Source organism: Xenopus laevis, chromosome 7S (assembly GCF_017654675.1).
Source record: "Xenopus laevis strain J_2021 chromosome 7S, Xenopus_laevis_v10.1, whole genome shotgun sequence".
In the NCBI taxonomy this organism is placed as follows: domain Eukaryota; kingdom Metazoa; phylum Chordata; class Amphibia; order Anura; family Pipidae; genus Xenopus; species Xenopus laevis.
The window spans coordinates 85,947,191-85,963,572 of record NC_054384.1 but is presented as its reverse complement, the minus strand read 5'-3'; the positions used below and the strand labels follow the sequence as shown (position 1 = coordinate 85,963,572).

General features: G+C 37.3%; 1 protein-coding gene across 3 annotated transcripts in view; it reads right to left on the bottom strand.

Moving 5' to 3' along the window:
- LOC108697683 (voltage-gated potassium channel subunit beta-2-like) overlaps window positions 1–15,933 on the bottom strand; it is a 133,471-nt gene extending 117,538 nt beyond the window's left edge. For all 3 annotated transcript variants that reach the window (XM_018227954.2, XM_018227955.2, XM_041571476.1), the window contains exon 1: window positions 15,791–15,933. The gene's annotated coding sequence lies outside the window, so the exon portion shown is untranslated. The remainder of the gene's footprint in view (window positions 1–15,790) is intronic.
- Window positions 15,934–16,382: the final 449 nt, after the last annotated feature.

Here is a 16,382-nt window from a genome sequence, read left to right as displayed (position 1 = left end):
TCAGATGGTAGAGGTTTTGATCAACTCTAATACTCAGAAAATACGTCTGGGTAAATGGAAAAAAGAAAAAAAGATCAGTGGATCAGTTCAAAGACTGTGTTCAAAATGATGAACAGATGTCACAGACATTGCTCCCTTAATTATTTATGTTTTTTTTTTATCTAGATTTACCAGATTAGACAGTTGCTTTGGATATCTATACAGTTTAAGACAAGAAAGTCACATAGCACAGCAGAGCTTGTACTTTTATACACACGCGTGTGTTTCCATTAGTCGGACTGGGATGCCAGGGGCCCACCAGAAAACAGACTGTGTTTCACTTTCCAAACTATTATTCCTCCTCTCAACCTCTTTATCCTCCTTTTCTTTTATATTTGCTTATTCTGTTCTTCCATTATTAAGCATTTTTCCCCATAAAGAAATAAGGAATGACCATGAAATTGGCCACATAGTTAGAAGCAAAAGGGTCCACTGACACCTGGACCCACCGGGAGTTTTCCTGGTATCCCGGTGGGCCAGTCCGACACTGATTATTCGGAAGCCAATTATCAAGACTCCATTTTTAAAAAATAATACAAGATTAAAAACATATTTCCTTTTTCTTTGTAATGATAAAACAGTAACTTGTGCTTAATCCCAGCAAAAATATAATTATTCCTTAATGGAAACAAAACAATTTTTTAAAAGAATGTTGCCTTTTTTCTAAGGGTGAGTGCGCTGCTCTTCAGACTGTGTATATATATATATATATATATATATATATATATATATATATGTATATGTATATATATATATATATATATATATATATATATATATATATATATATATATATATATATATATATATATATATATATATATATATAAATAAATAAAATCAAACTTAATAAACCCAGGTACTCAAAAGGAAGACAATATGCCAAGCATCCACAAATTGGAAAGTGGAAACCTCCACCCGTGCAAAATAAAAAAACATTTTTAGGGGGTTATTTACTAAACTCAGAATGCAAAAAACACGAAAAATTCTCAATTTTTTTTTTATATAAAATCAATTTTAAAAAATCTCGAATTTTTCAGAATTTATTAAACCCCGAGGATGTAAAAGTCAAAATCTGAAAATCCGGCATCTCAGACCTGTCGAGGTTGCATATAAGTCAATGGAAGAAGTCCCAATGAGTTTTTGATGTGCGCTGTGTTTCAGGCAATAGCCTGAAGTTCTCGGGTGAAAATTACGAAAAAATCGGATTTTTCGCGCAAAGCTAATTTTGGGAAAATCTAATAGTAAATAAGCTTGAAAACCCAGAGTGGATTTTATCTGAGTTTGTAACAGAAAATATAGAGAGAAATTTGGACTTTGATAAATTACCCCCGTAGTTACAGTTCATAGCCTGACATGCCCTGTCCTTGAGTAGTCCTAAACTGGCCATACATTTGAAGGTCTGCTCATTTATTGAGTGTCATCAAACTGAGTGGATCGGTTCCCGATATGCCGCCTTGAAGTAGGTGATATTTGGCTGGCCTGATCTATTGGCCGAATTCAATCACAACGGCAGGAATGCATGCAGCTGGAGCAAGGTACAAATTTCTGAACTGATGCGGCCCTTGTCTTGACGAGATTGTTAAACCTGCGCCATCAATATCTGTGTTATTATTGACCATATATATTGATTGGGGTGGGCCCTATAAAGGGGCCAAATAAGCTGCCAACTTGGTTTGAAAGGACTGAATCGGCCGCTTTTATTACCCCGTGTATGGCTAATTTAAAGGGGAAAACTTAATATAAGCTTTCTCGTACTGAAGTAGAAGAAGAAACTTTCTAAATACAATCAATTAAAAATTCTGCAGTGTTTCTGAAATAATTAAGTTTATATTGACTATTCCTCTCTCAGCATCTGTTTCTCTTCATTATGTCTTTATGCAGCAGTTTGGTGTCAGATGAATGATCCAATATATCTTATAGAGGGACTTCCTTTCACAGCAGATGAATTAGAGCTCACTCAAATAACTGATTCCAGGACAAACAAAATCTAACAAAATAACTGCCTTTTGCACAAATTCTGCATGTAGAGAGGCAGGATGTATGATGATTTTAATAAAATGAGCTCTAATACATCTTGTAGGCAAAAGGAGCCCCCCTTTGAAGATATACTGGATCATTCATCTGACACCCAACTCCTAAATGAAGTTAGAATGAGGAGAAATAGATGCTGAGAGAGGAATAGTGAAGACAAACTATTCAAAAATGTTAAACAAAACAAAAATGTTACAAAATTTTTAATTGATTGTTACTTATTTCAGAATGCTGCACCAAATATTACTTTTTTATTTTTTGTGATAGTTCCCCTTTAAGTAAAACAAGGATATTTTTATTGGGGGAGAGATACTTGCTTAACTTTTTATTATGTCCTCTACCAAGAAAACTATGGGCTTATAACTACCATCTTAACTGCAGACTTGTCTTAAAAATGGTGGTTCACCTTCAAGTTAACTTATAGTATGTTATAGAATAGCTAATTTTAAGCAAATTTTCAATTGGTCTACATTATTTATTATTCTATAGTTTTTGAATTATTTGCATTCTTCTTTTGACTCTTTCCAGATTTTAAATGGGGGTCACTGACCCCATCTAAAAATCGAATGCTCTGTAAGGCTTAGGCTACACATTATTGTTATTGCTACATTTTATTATTCCTCTTTCTGTTGAGGCCTCTCTCTCCATATTCCAATCTCTTAGTAAAAATGAAAACCAGTTGCAAATTGGCTCAGAATATCCCTCTCTACATCTTACTAAAAGTTAATTTAAAGGTGAACAACCCCTTTAAATAACTGCTATTTAAAAAAAAATCCTTCACATTTAAAATAGCTCAAATGAAAGAATAGTAAAGATGAAATTATATTAATGATAATAATAATGCAGTAAAACAATTTATTGGTCACTCCCTGTAGAGAATAAAACCTTTGCTACAATCAACTTTTCTTAAGTGCTGCCTCAACTATAAAATATATCAGTCAGAGCAGATTCCTCAACTTTGATGGCAATCAAATTAATATCAAACTGTGCATAATCAAGAGATTAGTATAATTTGAATAGAAGGCTGTCTTAACCAAAAATACAATCATTATCCTTAGTCAGATGACAAGTTTCCTTGGAGCGCTGCCATCACGCATTTTCACAAAAGTGTCTGCATAGCTATTGTACTACAGTTATGGCACCGGTTATCCAGAATGCTCAGGACCTGGGGTTTTCCGGATAACGGATCTTTCCGTAATTTGGGTCTTCATGCCTTATGTCTACTAGAAATTCATTTAAACATTAAATAAACCCAATAGGCTGGTTTTGCTTCAAATACGGATTAATTATATCTTAGTTGGGATCAAGTACAAGGTACTGTTTTATTATTACACAGAAAAAGGAAATCATTTTAAAAAATTGGGATTACCTGGATAAAATGGAGTCTATTTTAGACTTTGGAGCTTTCTGGATATCGGGTTTGGATCCATTATCCAGAAAGTTCAGAAAGGGAAAATGAATGTTTGTATCTCTGGTGTTTCAGTCTGGCAGTTCAGTGATCTAGGAGCAGATTCTGAACTGTAACAATTTTATAAATTTAGTTGAAACATCTCTCGGCAGCATCTGTGGAAATTATTGAATCAATTATAACAGGCACCTTTAATTAACCTCGGGGATTCTGCTCAGTCAGCAGAACCAAAAATGTATCCACTAATGTATCAATATAGAACACTTACAGAGTCGGTGACCCCCCCACTCAGCGCTGCTTCAGTAAGAAATAAGAAGGTGAGTGGCACAGTGCGTCGGATCTGCCGAAAACGCATTGAAATCAGCAGTGTAGTATCCTAATAGATAATGTATTGGTTTTTATTGGTTTCAGCCTTGGTGGCCAAAAGTGGTCCTTTAGTCAAGGCAGACCTATAGTGTCAAGGGCTGCGCAGGTCCATAAATGGAAGCCGGAAGTCGGGCTCAGGCAGGCGCGGGTAGAGGGAGTGCAGGTAAGTTTCGGCCTTTACCCGACCTGCACATCTCTACTATGATCACTTAGGGCCTTCTTTATCAAAATCTAAATTTTTTTGACTATTTAAATAAAAAAAGTCTGACCAAACTATAATCCACGATTGGACCTTACGTATTAAAAAAGCACAATTTAATCGGATCTGGGAAAATCCTGGTTAAAAAAAAAAAGATTGAAAATTTGAATCATACGTTTTTTTCCCCAGAGTTTTTTTCTGAAATCACACGATTTTTTTGTTCTTTTTCCCAAAAAACCCAACTTTTTCTCTGAAAAGTCAGTCGGATTTTCAAGCTAATTTCTGCAAAGACCACAGAAACTTTCATATAGGATAGGGGCCTCTCCCATTAATTTATACAACCTCGGTAGGTCTGAGATCCTGGATTTTCGGTTCATACTTTTTCCATCCTCGTTTTTAATAAATCTCTTAATAAAATTGAGGGTTTTTTTCCCACTAAAGATGTGTATTTTATAGTAAAAAAAAAAGTTTTTGGCATTTGGACTTTAATAACCCCCTTAATGCCTGCACAACCTTTTACATGATACAGGTATGGGAGCGGTTATCCAGAATGCTTGGGACCTGGGGTTTTCCTGATAAGGGATCTTTACATAATTTGGATCACCATACCTTAAAAGTCGAGTTTTATTTTTTTTTTCGAGAAAAAAAAGCAGCGAAAAAAAACAGAGTACGAATATTTTTTGAAACCTCGAATAGTCACCATTTATTAAAGAATCAAACCACAAATAGTCACCTGAAAAAACTCAAGTTAAAGCTGCTGAGGTTCAATAAGAGTCAATGGGAGCTTTCATTAAAATATCTATATTCCTGGTTAATTAAAACATTCAAGTTCTTTAGCCTCATTGAAAATGAATGGAACAATGTTATTCTCACTGGTGTGTTTTTATGAGAAAAACAGGGTTTGACAATGGTTTTTGCTGAAAAACTTTTTTTGTGGTTTTCGGGTGAAAAAAGTCACGTTTTTTTCTCATTCCGTTTTTTTTTTCCCGTTTTTTTTTTCCCGCTTTTTTTATTGATAAAAAAGGGTAAATCGTGGATTCTAGTTTGTTCGGATTTTTAAAATAAAGTAATGAGAAAAAAGATTGGATTTTGATAAATAACTAATAAAAGTACCTGATGAAGGCTATTGGGCTGAAACGTAGTGCTGGACATTCCTGAAATAAATCACATGATTATATCATAAGACGTGCTGTGTCTCCGGGTACTCTTTTCTTGATACTCCTAAATATAAGCTTCATCATTCTAAAATAAGATTTTTTTAGAACTCACACATTTAGGCGCAGATTTACCAAAATGTGAGTTCAGATTTTAAAAAAAAAAGTGGTCACGGTCTATTCATTGCTATGGGGTTTTTGGGAACCTATTTATCAAATGATGACTTCTAATTTTCACCCATTGATAAATATCCTAAAAATCCCAAAGGAATGAATAGAACGTGGGTACTTTTTTTATTTATTAAAATCTGAACTAAAATTTTTATAAATCTGCCCCTTGAAATCACCAGAAATACTCTATCTCAACATGCCCAATTTGTGCCAAAGTCAGTTATTTTGTTACATTTTATTTGTGCCAGAGTCAGTTATTTGAATAAGTTATAACACATCCTCTAAAAAAGGAAGTTCCCCCTAAAATAAATGTTTGATCTATCAAAATCAGACATCCAGCTCCTGCAAGAAGACGAATGAAGAGAAACAGATGCCAAGAGTGAAGATAAACTTGATTTTAGAAACAGTACAGAATTTTTAATTGATTATATTTAGAAAGTGCCTTTTTCAGTAGAATGAAGCTTATATTACATTTTTCATTTTCGAGAAAGGTCCCCTTTAAGGATAGTTTGCATGAGTTTCTTTGCTATTTAAACAAGTCATGCCACCAGTTTAAGTGCTGTTTTGCATTTATCTTGTTTACGTGTACAATACAGCTATCTTCCCTCCAGCTTACATGCACCAAGTGAATGGGGGAGAAGATTAAATTGAATTGGCATTTCAAGCAAAGAGCTATTAACGTGAAAATTCAGTAATCTACCTCTCGGAGCTGACTATTCTATTCTAGTTGACAGCGCTGCATTTCGTGTACAGATTTTAAAGTGACATCATGAGGTACAACCCATTTTCTTATCCTAATTCATCAATATTTTTTCCATTAACAGCCAAGGTAAACGTCCAAGTAGAACCTCTCTGTTTTTTTCTTGCCTGTAACATGCACCAGCAGATATTCAGGTCAGGGGCTATTAGCTGTTCTTTCCACGAAGCACGCAAGCAATCAGAATGAGAAGTGTGCCAGAGCACCTTTAAAGAAAACTAAAAGCCTCAAAAAGAACATAGACAGAAACGATGTGCTTTATAATAAACTTACTGTACCATCCAAGAGTTCCAACAAAACCATAGCAGAAACCGAGGTTAAATCTATGCTAATCAGTCAATTTCGGTATATATTGCACCGGTTCCAATAACACATAGATTTAAAGGATTATAAATCAGCCTTACATTTTGAGCTGTACGGTATATTGTATAATGTTCATCAGCCCCATAGCATGTGCTGTGAATCAGCAGAAACAAGATCTTCTGGGGCATCTTCAGAAGCACAGACCTTTACAACTAAAGGATGGTGGTGTCATTAGCCTGGTAAAGTAGCTCAATTCTTTGTCAAGCATTAGTTTTGCCATTATGTGCAGTTTCCATTTGAGAGGTTACCACCATGCCCGCATTTTGCAGTAAAAGTGAATGCAAGGAATATGCCCTAGAATATTTCTGATTATATCCCTTATCCAAATCAATCATTATACTTTAAAAGGAGAAGGAAAGCTACTGAAGGAGTTTATTGCAAATACATGAGCCACAATAGTGCAAGCTATAACACTATACTTGTTCTGTAGAATGCTTTACCACACCTGAGTAAACAGCTCTAGAAGAGGTTTGTTTAGGATAGCAGCTGCCATATTAGCTTAATGTGACACCAATTCCAGTCTGAGTCTCTCCCTGCGCACTCATAGCTCTGGGCTCAGATTACAGCAGGGAGGGGGAGAGGGAGAGAGGAGCAAACTGAGCATGCTCAAGACCTAGCCCTGGAGGTTTATGCTGAAAACAGGAAGACTGATACAGAAGGAAAGAAATGCTGTGTTTCTTTTGACAGAGGACTCCGATCAGCATTACATCAGTTAACTAGTGTATTCATAGTGTATTCATATAGACTCTTTCTGATAAAGCTTACTTACTTTTAGCCCTTCCTTCTCCTTTTACACCATTCCTTGCCTGTAGGACCTGTCCCATAGTGGGACAACTGAGAAAATTAAGTTACAAAGATATGATTCTAAAATTAAATGTTTTCCCTGTACATTCTCTATTTGCCACCCCATCAAAAAAAAAAAAAAAAGAAAAATCAACATGCATGACCCAATATTATAAATCTGTATAATTTCTCAACCAGAAATAATGGTTACTTAAAAGGGGTAGTAATGTTCACCTTTGCGTTAACATTTAATATGATGTAGCAAGTAATATTCCAAGGCAATCTGAAGTCCAAATTTCACTACCAATCATGCATTGATTTGAATAAGAGACTGGAATATGAATAGGAGAGGTCCATTCTTTGTCGCAAAATAATACAAGAACCACCTCTTAATACAAACAGAATATTGTACGGACATTGTAACTATATTAACCAAATAGCCATTTGTGGAGACAAAATTTACATATGCTTAGCATTCCAGTGCTTTACATTTCGCTCACCTCTCTTGCACATCACCCTCATTATGCCTCAAGTTTAAAATCCGCTAGCCTATTATAGGTGCTACTGTATAACATTATTCATTAACATAAAGGAGAACATGCATAATATGGGGCTTCAAGACCCTGGAGCTTGGAGTCTTCACAGCCTCATCTGATCAAATAAAATATACCCAATATGCTGCAAGTAAAGACACGTACCAAAGAAAAAAGTAAAAATAACACCAACTGACCTAGAATTAGGATGCTAATGACTTCTGGGGAAAGCCACTGCCAAATGCAGTATGTCCCTTGGACCCTGGTCAGCCCAGTTGTACATGTTGTATTTTATATTGAAACAGTTGGGTTTGCCATTTGTCATATCATTCCTACATTATCATGGTTATTTTCAGCCAAGAGTGAATGATAATTGATATTAACATTTCACCTTTTTTTTTCAGGTTCCCAAAATAGCTGAATGTATTTGTAAGATTGATAAACTATGAATATGGTATGGCAATTACTATTTCATGAATTAAATTATATACTAGCAATGGCAATGTCAAGCAAGATATTCTGAAATGGTTTCCGAACACATTAAAGTCAAGCCTCAGGCTAATCCCAGAGCTTTAGCCTACTAGAGCATTTGCTTCTACTGGGTAAGGATATTCTATAGACGTAGAGAACATGCAATATTAAAAATTACACAATTAAAACAGATATTGGTGCAGACAGGAAAGTAAGACAGACAGACAGACGAGGTATAAAGCCTAAACTCAGAAACCAAATGTAGATCAAATAAAAATAACCCCTAATATACTGTCAGTTTTCTATACCTGGGTGCCAAATTTCTGCCCTCATGCCAGATTTTCTGTTCAGCTCACACCTAGGGGGTTATTTATTAAAGCTTGAATGGTAAAAACTCAAAAAATGTGAGTTCCAAGTTTTTAGTGGGAAAAAAACTAATTTTTTTCAAGATTTATCATACCCAGAGGCTACAAAAAGTCAGAATCACTCTTGTAACTACAACCTGTCGAGGTCCTGTAGAAGTCAATGGCAGAGGTCCTATTTGCAATTTGAAGAGATTATTGCCTGGGTTACGCACGATAATCCAAACATTTCAGGCTTTTCCTCCAATTCCGCGACAATCCGCAAAAGCCGCGGTTTTTGACTTTCCAATTTATTTCAGTAAAAAAGAGTAACCAGATTGCGTAAGTTGCAAACTGGCAAGCTGCTGAATAAATAAATAAATCAAAAATCTCAAATAATAAAAAATCAAAACCATTGCAAATTCTCTCAGAATATCACTCTCTACATTATATTAAAAATTATAGGTGAACAACACCTTTAAAGGAGAACAAAACTCTGAAAAGAGAAAAGCCCCTTTCCACTACCCTTCATTGGCCCCCCTCCCTGTATAGTCTATTACCTGAAAAAGTGTACCTTAATGTTATGCTGACCTATCATTACAGAGTAGCACGTCTTCGGGACCTTTAAATCCTCTTCATTGTCTTCAGTGATTTACGGAGCTTTCCATCGCATGCAAATACCATACCTGCACCAAAAAGCTAGGCGGTCCCTTAATGAAGTAAATCATCTCTTTATGAGGGTTTCATTCTGCTTTAATAAAATATATATTTATATAGAAACATACCTTCCAATGATCCAGATTTTTAAAGAAGAAGGAAAGGTTAAAACTAAGTACGGTAAGCCTTATCAGAAATGTCCACCTAAATATACCAGTAAACCCTGTAGTGCTGCTCGGAGTACTCTGTCAAAAGAAACACTGCATTTCTTTCCTTCTATTGTGTACACATGGGCTTCTGTATCAGACTTCCTGTCTTCAGCTTAAACCTCCTTGCCCTGGGCGTGAGCATGCTCAGTTTGCTCCCCCCCTTCCCCCTTCGCTGTAATCTGAGCCCAGAGCTATAAGTGAGCAGGGAGAGACAGGCATGAAATGATGTCACACAGAGCTAATATGGTAGCTGCTATCCTAGACAAACAGAGAGCTTCTAGAGCTTTTTACTCAGGTATGGTGAAACATTCTACAGAATAAATATATAGCTTGCACTATTACAGCTAATCTATTGGCAATAAAATGCCTCCGTAGTTTTCCTTCTCCTTTAAAGGAGAGTTTAATACCGCAGATAACAATAGGGACAGACTGTAGAGGCAGGGTTTTGAGAAAACTGGAGGTGTACCTGGTACCAGCAGTGTCTACATTTATCTATGTTTTAATAGTGGAACTGTTAGGAGGTATGAGAGGAGAGCTAAAATACTAACCAAAGTTCCACTGCCTTTGTTAAATTAAAGAAAGCTGGAGGAACTGCCTTTTACTGAGCCACATAATTCAAATTGCAATTACCAGACAAACAAAGAAGAACATTTGAGGCCATCTGCTGTAAGTCTCATTCTATAGTCCATCCCAGGATGCTTATGAAAATATGAGTAGTGAAGGGGCTGTCAGAGGGATGACCTATTCTGTTTCAGGCATAGAGCACATAAAACGTCTTTCCTTCAGACAGCTGGACCCTCTTTCAAACCAAAGCCCCTGCACTCGCAGTATTACGTATAACCAAAAAGTATCCTGCACAATAATCTGTAGCAGCTGTGCATTTGACTCATGCCCCATTAGCACATATTCATAAAACACTTTTATCACTTCCATTCGGAAGTTTGACTGAATTCCCATTTTTCCAAGCAGAGTATTATGGATTTGGTTGCCTGTAAAAGAGAAGCCAATGAACAAATAACTTTGCAGATTATCAGGCTAGTATCTGACAGACACATTTTTAAAGGGTTATAAAGAAGGGGACCAAATGATCTTGATATACATAAAGCCCTATGGTACAAGACACCAGAATTGAACAGCCAACAACGTATCAGCATCACTTTACAATAAAGCGGTCAGCTTTAGAGAAATGAGAAAGTTTTCAGAAGGAAAATGCAAGACAACTGCCAGTGGTGACTCACGTCTTTTGCTTTGGGACAGTGTGAAGACTGACCAAACTGAGCACATCAACTGACTGTAAGTCTCCACTGAGATTGTTGTGCAGCTATGACAATGTGCCATCACAGTAAGCCAAGTTAAAATTTCTAAGGCTTCCCTGCCAACAACCAAGTCCCCAAAACTTCCATTCTATTCAGCAGTCTGCTCTGGACCAAAGCAGGCAACAACAGGTAGGGCAACATCTGCAAACTTACCAGTTCATCAGCCTTAAATGAGTTGTTCACCTTCAAAAAAAATTTCAGTTCAAAGTTGTTTTCAGATATTTCAGCAGAAATAAAGACTTTTCCCCCCGATTACTTGCTATTTGTAATTGTTTTTCTAATATTGAAGTGAGAAGTTTAATTTATCACCTTCTAAAGCAGCTCTTGGGGGTGGGTCGCCGACCTTTTAATTATTCTAAATTGATACATTTAGTTGATACATTGTTATCATTGTCCCCACTCAGAATCCCTGAGTTCCATTAAAGGCAGCTGTTAGAATGGAGACAATAGTTGCCAGTTTGCTGAGAAATGTATCAACTAATTGTATCAGCTAAATGTAGCAAATTGTAACAGTTCAGAATCTGCTCCTGGATCACTGGAACTGCTAGACTGAAACCCCAGAGACTGGAACATTAATCATTAAACGTCAATTTTGGAAAAATGATAAATAATAAATAAAAAGCATTATTTCTGGTGAACAATCTGAAAACAACAAAACTGAAAAAAAATTGGAAGGTAAACAACCCCTTTAGTGAAGGCAACAACATGTGATACCTACAAGCCAGAAAACATACCAGCTGGGATGCAGGCACATGCAGCAGATTTTGGCAAAGAAACTCAAGAGTCCTCTTCTCACACCAAAATCTAGCACTCAGCTGACACAACTGTTCTAGGTGCAGGAAGGAAAAAAGGAGAATGACGACTTACGGGCTGATTCTCGTCTTGCACATTTCAGCCCTATCTGGCATCAGCCTTAAACTTTAACTTTGTAAAAAAAAAAAAAAAAACAATCAGAAAAGAACTGAAAATGAACTGGTAAGTGAACAACCCATTTAAGGTCTGAAAATGCATGTTTATAAATGTGATCACAGATAATTGTGTATTTCAACTACAATTCTCCATTCACTGTGTATTAGATCTGTTGCTAGTAAGTAAATGTAGGCCCATTTATCACAATAGAATACTGCGACAGATCACAATTTCAAGAAGAAATGAAAGACATAAGAAATAAAGCAGACCAAAAGCAGAATCTCAAAATATACAGTTTTTAGAGTTACAGTTTTAGAGTTCAACACCCCTTTGAGGTCTGGTCAGTAAACAAATCTGATCAGGTCAGTTAATGTTATTTTGTTATAGAATTGCTAATTATAAGCAACTTTTCAATTGTCTTTCATTTTTTGTTTTTAAATGATTTGCCTTCTTCTTCTGATTCTTTCCAGCTTTTATAATGGGGGTTCACTGACCCCCATCTAAAAATAAATGCCCTGTAAGGCTAAGAATGCATTGTTATTGCTACTTTTATATTACTCCTCTTTTTATTCAGGTCATCTTCTTTTCATATTCAAGTCTCTTATTGAAATCAATGCATGGTTGCTGGTGTAATTTGGACCCTAGCAACCAGATTGCCAAAACTGGAAAGTGGCTGGATAAAAGAACAAAATAACCCAAAAACCTCAAATAATAAAAAAAAATTGAATTAATTGCAAATTGTCTCAGAATATTACTCTCTATGTCATTCTAAAAGATAATAAAGATGAACAGCCTCTTTAAAGATACAATTGTTCAGATGAATAGAATATTATATAGAATATATAGAATAGTAAATATCCATCAAGAATTTGAAAAGAATAAGCATTTTCAATTACTAACTTGTCAGTTTATACATTCCATATGGATGACCCACCTAGTGCTGGGTTACTAGCAATACCAAACACCAACCTCTCAGTATGAACACTGGGTATATTTTTATGCAAACATATATTTCGTTTTTTTCTCCTTTTCTAGTCTGAGATTCGATATTGTTACTTTTAATTACAGGTGCTTCTATTCAGGCCCTCTCCTATTCATATGCTAGTCTTTTATTCAAATCAATGCATGGTTGCTAGGGTAATTTGGACCCTAGTTATCAGATTGCTTAAGATGCAAATTGAAGAGCTGCTGAATAAAAAGCTAAATAACTCAAAAATAATAAAAAATTAAAACAAATTGCAAATTGTCTCAGAATATCACTCTCTACATCATTATAAAAGTTATCTCAAAGGTGAACAACCCCTTTAAAGGAAAAGTATACCCCTCAAACAATGTAGGTCTCCATAAAGAAAATATTGTTTAAAACAGCTCATATGTAAAACCCTGCTTCATGTAAATAAACCATTTTCATAATAATATACTTTTTTAGTGATATGTGCCATTGGGTAATCATAAATAGAAAATTGCCATTTTAAAAAATAAGGGCTGCCTGCTGGGATCATACCATTCACGGTGCACACAAACTTACCAAACAAACTATACATGTTAGGTCACATGAGCCAATTAACAGACAGAGTTCTGTCTTTTGTTTCCACACTTCTTCCTGTTACAGTTAGAGTTGTGGTATTTCTGGTAGGGATGCACCGAATCCAGGATTCGGTATGGTAAGCATACAAATGCATAACTATTTGCACACAGACCTGTTAAAAGGAACCCAAACCCATGCAGATGCAGGCCCACTGCAAGAAAGAAGGAGAACACACATCTTTTTTTTTTTTAATACATGCACCTATAATTAATGTTCATGCAAACCTATCGGTAAACATAAAACATCCAACGATCAATACCTAGAGGGGCATTGGTTGCATGTCTCCACCATACTGCATTATCAAGCAAAAAACAAAGTTGCCAGCAATCCCTTTGCTGTAACAAGAAAAAAAGCAGCATTTATAAAGGATGCATGGCTGCAAAGACAGACTTATTTATTACTTAGGGAAGAAAATACAATGCGGTATAATGCAACGGAAGGTTTCATTCTTTTGCCGTTTTGCTTGCTCATGAGTTTGATGCAGATTTTATGGCTGCAGCACTAGCACAGTTTACAAAAAGACAGTGTATGCAAATCCAATGGTGAGATCAGATTCCTCTCTATCACACTCCTGCTGCAGCGCTGACATTGACCAGTCTGCAGAGGGAACCATTCAAACCCAATCACAAAAGGATAATGCCGCTGCATTTTTTTTTTAACCCAAGAAAAGTGTTCCGTATTTCACAGCAATGCAGGGTAGAGCACTGGGTGGATGAGACATGGTCTTGTGAAATGTTGGGGGGGGGGGTGACAAATGATGATACAGCAGCTCACTCTCTGTTGTGCACCAATGCACTGCGGCTTTCCATCCTTAGCACCAAGATCTGTGTTATAGAAGCAGCCGGTCTCTGTTGGATAAATACATTTTTTCTTCTTTTTTTTTTGATCTGTTAGCAGGAAATTCCTAACCCCTGTTTGTGACATACCAGTAACTGCCACTGTTTACTGCTTCTGCTTCTTTGGCTGTTGATGTAATTGGCTGGGTACAGATATACTGAAAGCACAATTTCTGTGTGTATCAAAACCTAAGGCGAAGTATCCCTTGCTGGCAATCCAGAGAGGCTACTGTAAGATGCTACAGACAGTAGCTATTTATTGGGCATGTTTGGGCCTCTGCTGTAGTCGAAATGCCAGGGCCTTCATAAAGGGGCCCATTTACTTAGTTCGAGTGAAGGAATAGAATAAAAAAAAGTTTGAATTTCAAATGATTTTTTTGGCTACTTTGACCATCGAATTGGCTACTTCAACCTTCGACTACGACTTTGAATCAAACTAAAAATCCTTTGAATATTCGACCATTTGATAATCGAAGTACTGTCTCTTTAAAAAAAAAACTTTGACCCCCAACTTTGCCATCTAAAACCTACCGAACCTCAATGTTAGCCTATGGGGAAGGTCCCCATAGGCTTTGTAAGCTTTTTTTGGTCGAAGAAAAATCTTCGATCGATGGATTAAAATCCTTCGAATCGAACAATTTGAAGGATTTAATCGTTCGATCGAACGATTTTTCGTTCTAACGAATTGCGGTAAATCCTTCGACTTCAATATTCGAAGTCGAAGGATTTAACTTCGGCAGTCGAATATTGAGGGTTAATTAATCCTCGATATAAGACCCTATATAAATCTGTCCCGTAATCTCAGTCTGGACCTGCTTGCTGGAGGCAATTCTTAAACTATTCTTGACAGCTATGCTCTCAAATTACTTTGTTTACAAAACACATCAGTGACGGGAAGCATTTTCCAAGAGGTCCTGCAGCAGCTGTAGACTTGCCAATGTTTCCAACTAAGAGGGGAAACCAATTTAAAGGCCCGTCACTTATTAGGCCAAGAGCCCATTAATAAACTGCATTAAGACACTATACAGCAATTGAAAAAAAAAACCACACACCCCCACACTGCCAGACATTTTCCTACTATAAGTGGCCCCCCAAGGAATTATATTTTTCAGAGGGTGCAATAAGTTTCAGGCTTGCCTCTGCTCACAAAGAGATGCCCCCACTGAAGCCTGTGATATCAGTATTATAACACTGATGGCTGCCAATCAAAGAGCTGCTGATGCTCCAGCCAATACTATGGAAACAAGAAGAGCATCTCTGGTCCTCACTGTATGCGACAGTCGCACAGCAGCACAGGCACCAGCAACTGCAGCTTTTCCCCACTAACCTCTCCTCCACTCACTTGCCCTCACTGTGTCTCTGCCAGTCCAGAGGATGTGGTTGAAGACGCTGAGCTACAACTGCGACTTCCTACAATGCCGCAGCCAGGGGGATGGTGTGAGGAGAGACAGATCTCTAGCGATTCAACCTGCTGTTCTGCAGCCGCCGCACAACTACTCCTTGCAGCATCATTGGCGGAAGCTGACAGATGCAGTTGAACAGCAGCTACAGAAGCGCAGATGGAAGAGCCCAATACTGTAATGTCGTGAGTCGTGAGCCAATCCCCCAGCCGTGCCAGCCAGACATCGCCATAAACACAAAGAGCTTGGTGCGCACCTGTTCCGTTTCTCACGCTGAGCCTCTCCCCAGTCCCCCGATAAAGCGGCTCCCCTTAGTATTATTGCCGCCGCCAGTCGCAGCCGGTCTCTCCCCCTCACTGTTGACCTCGTGGGAAAGCGACTGTGAAGCCACGCCCATCCCTGTCGTGCTCATTGAATTCTCTTTCTATCCAAAGCGCAAATTAATAGGCTGAGGCGCGTGCCAATCATGGTTGCAAGGGGGCGGGTTCTGCATTCCACAGAAGTGATGGTCAGGCAGTTTTTTGTGTTATGATTCAGACTGACAGTTGCTTTGGTAGCGTTTTTCCCAATCAATAGGGAGGGGAGCAGGGTTGCCAAGCTGGCTGTTTTCCAGCCAAATTGGGCTACTTTTGGGCGGTTTTTGAAAGGACAAACTATCCAAGATACAGGTGTGGGCTACTTTTTGGCACGTTGGCTGGTTTGTACTTTGGAAACCAGCCAAAGTTTTTTTCTTAATCTTGCCCTAATGTGCCAAGCCTGCGTCTCCCAATGCATGTTGGGGAATGTCGTTTTTGTTTAAGAATTTGCTAACTGGCAAGTGTAATGTAAGACTACAATAATGCAAAGGG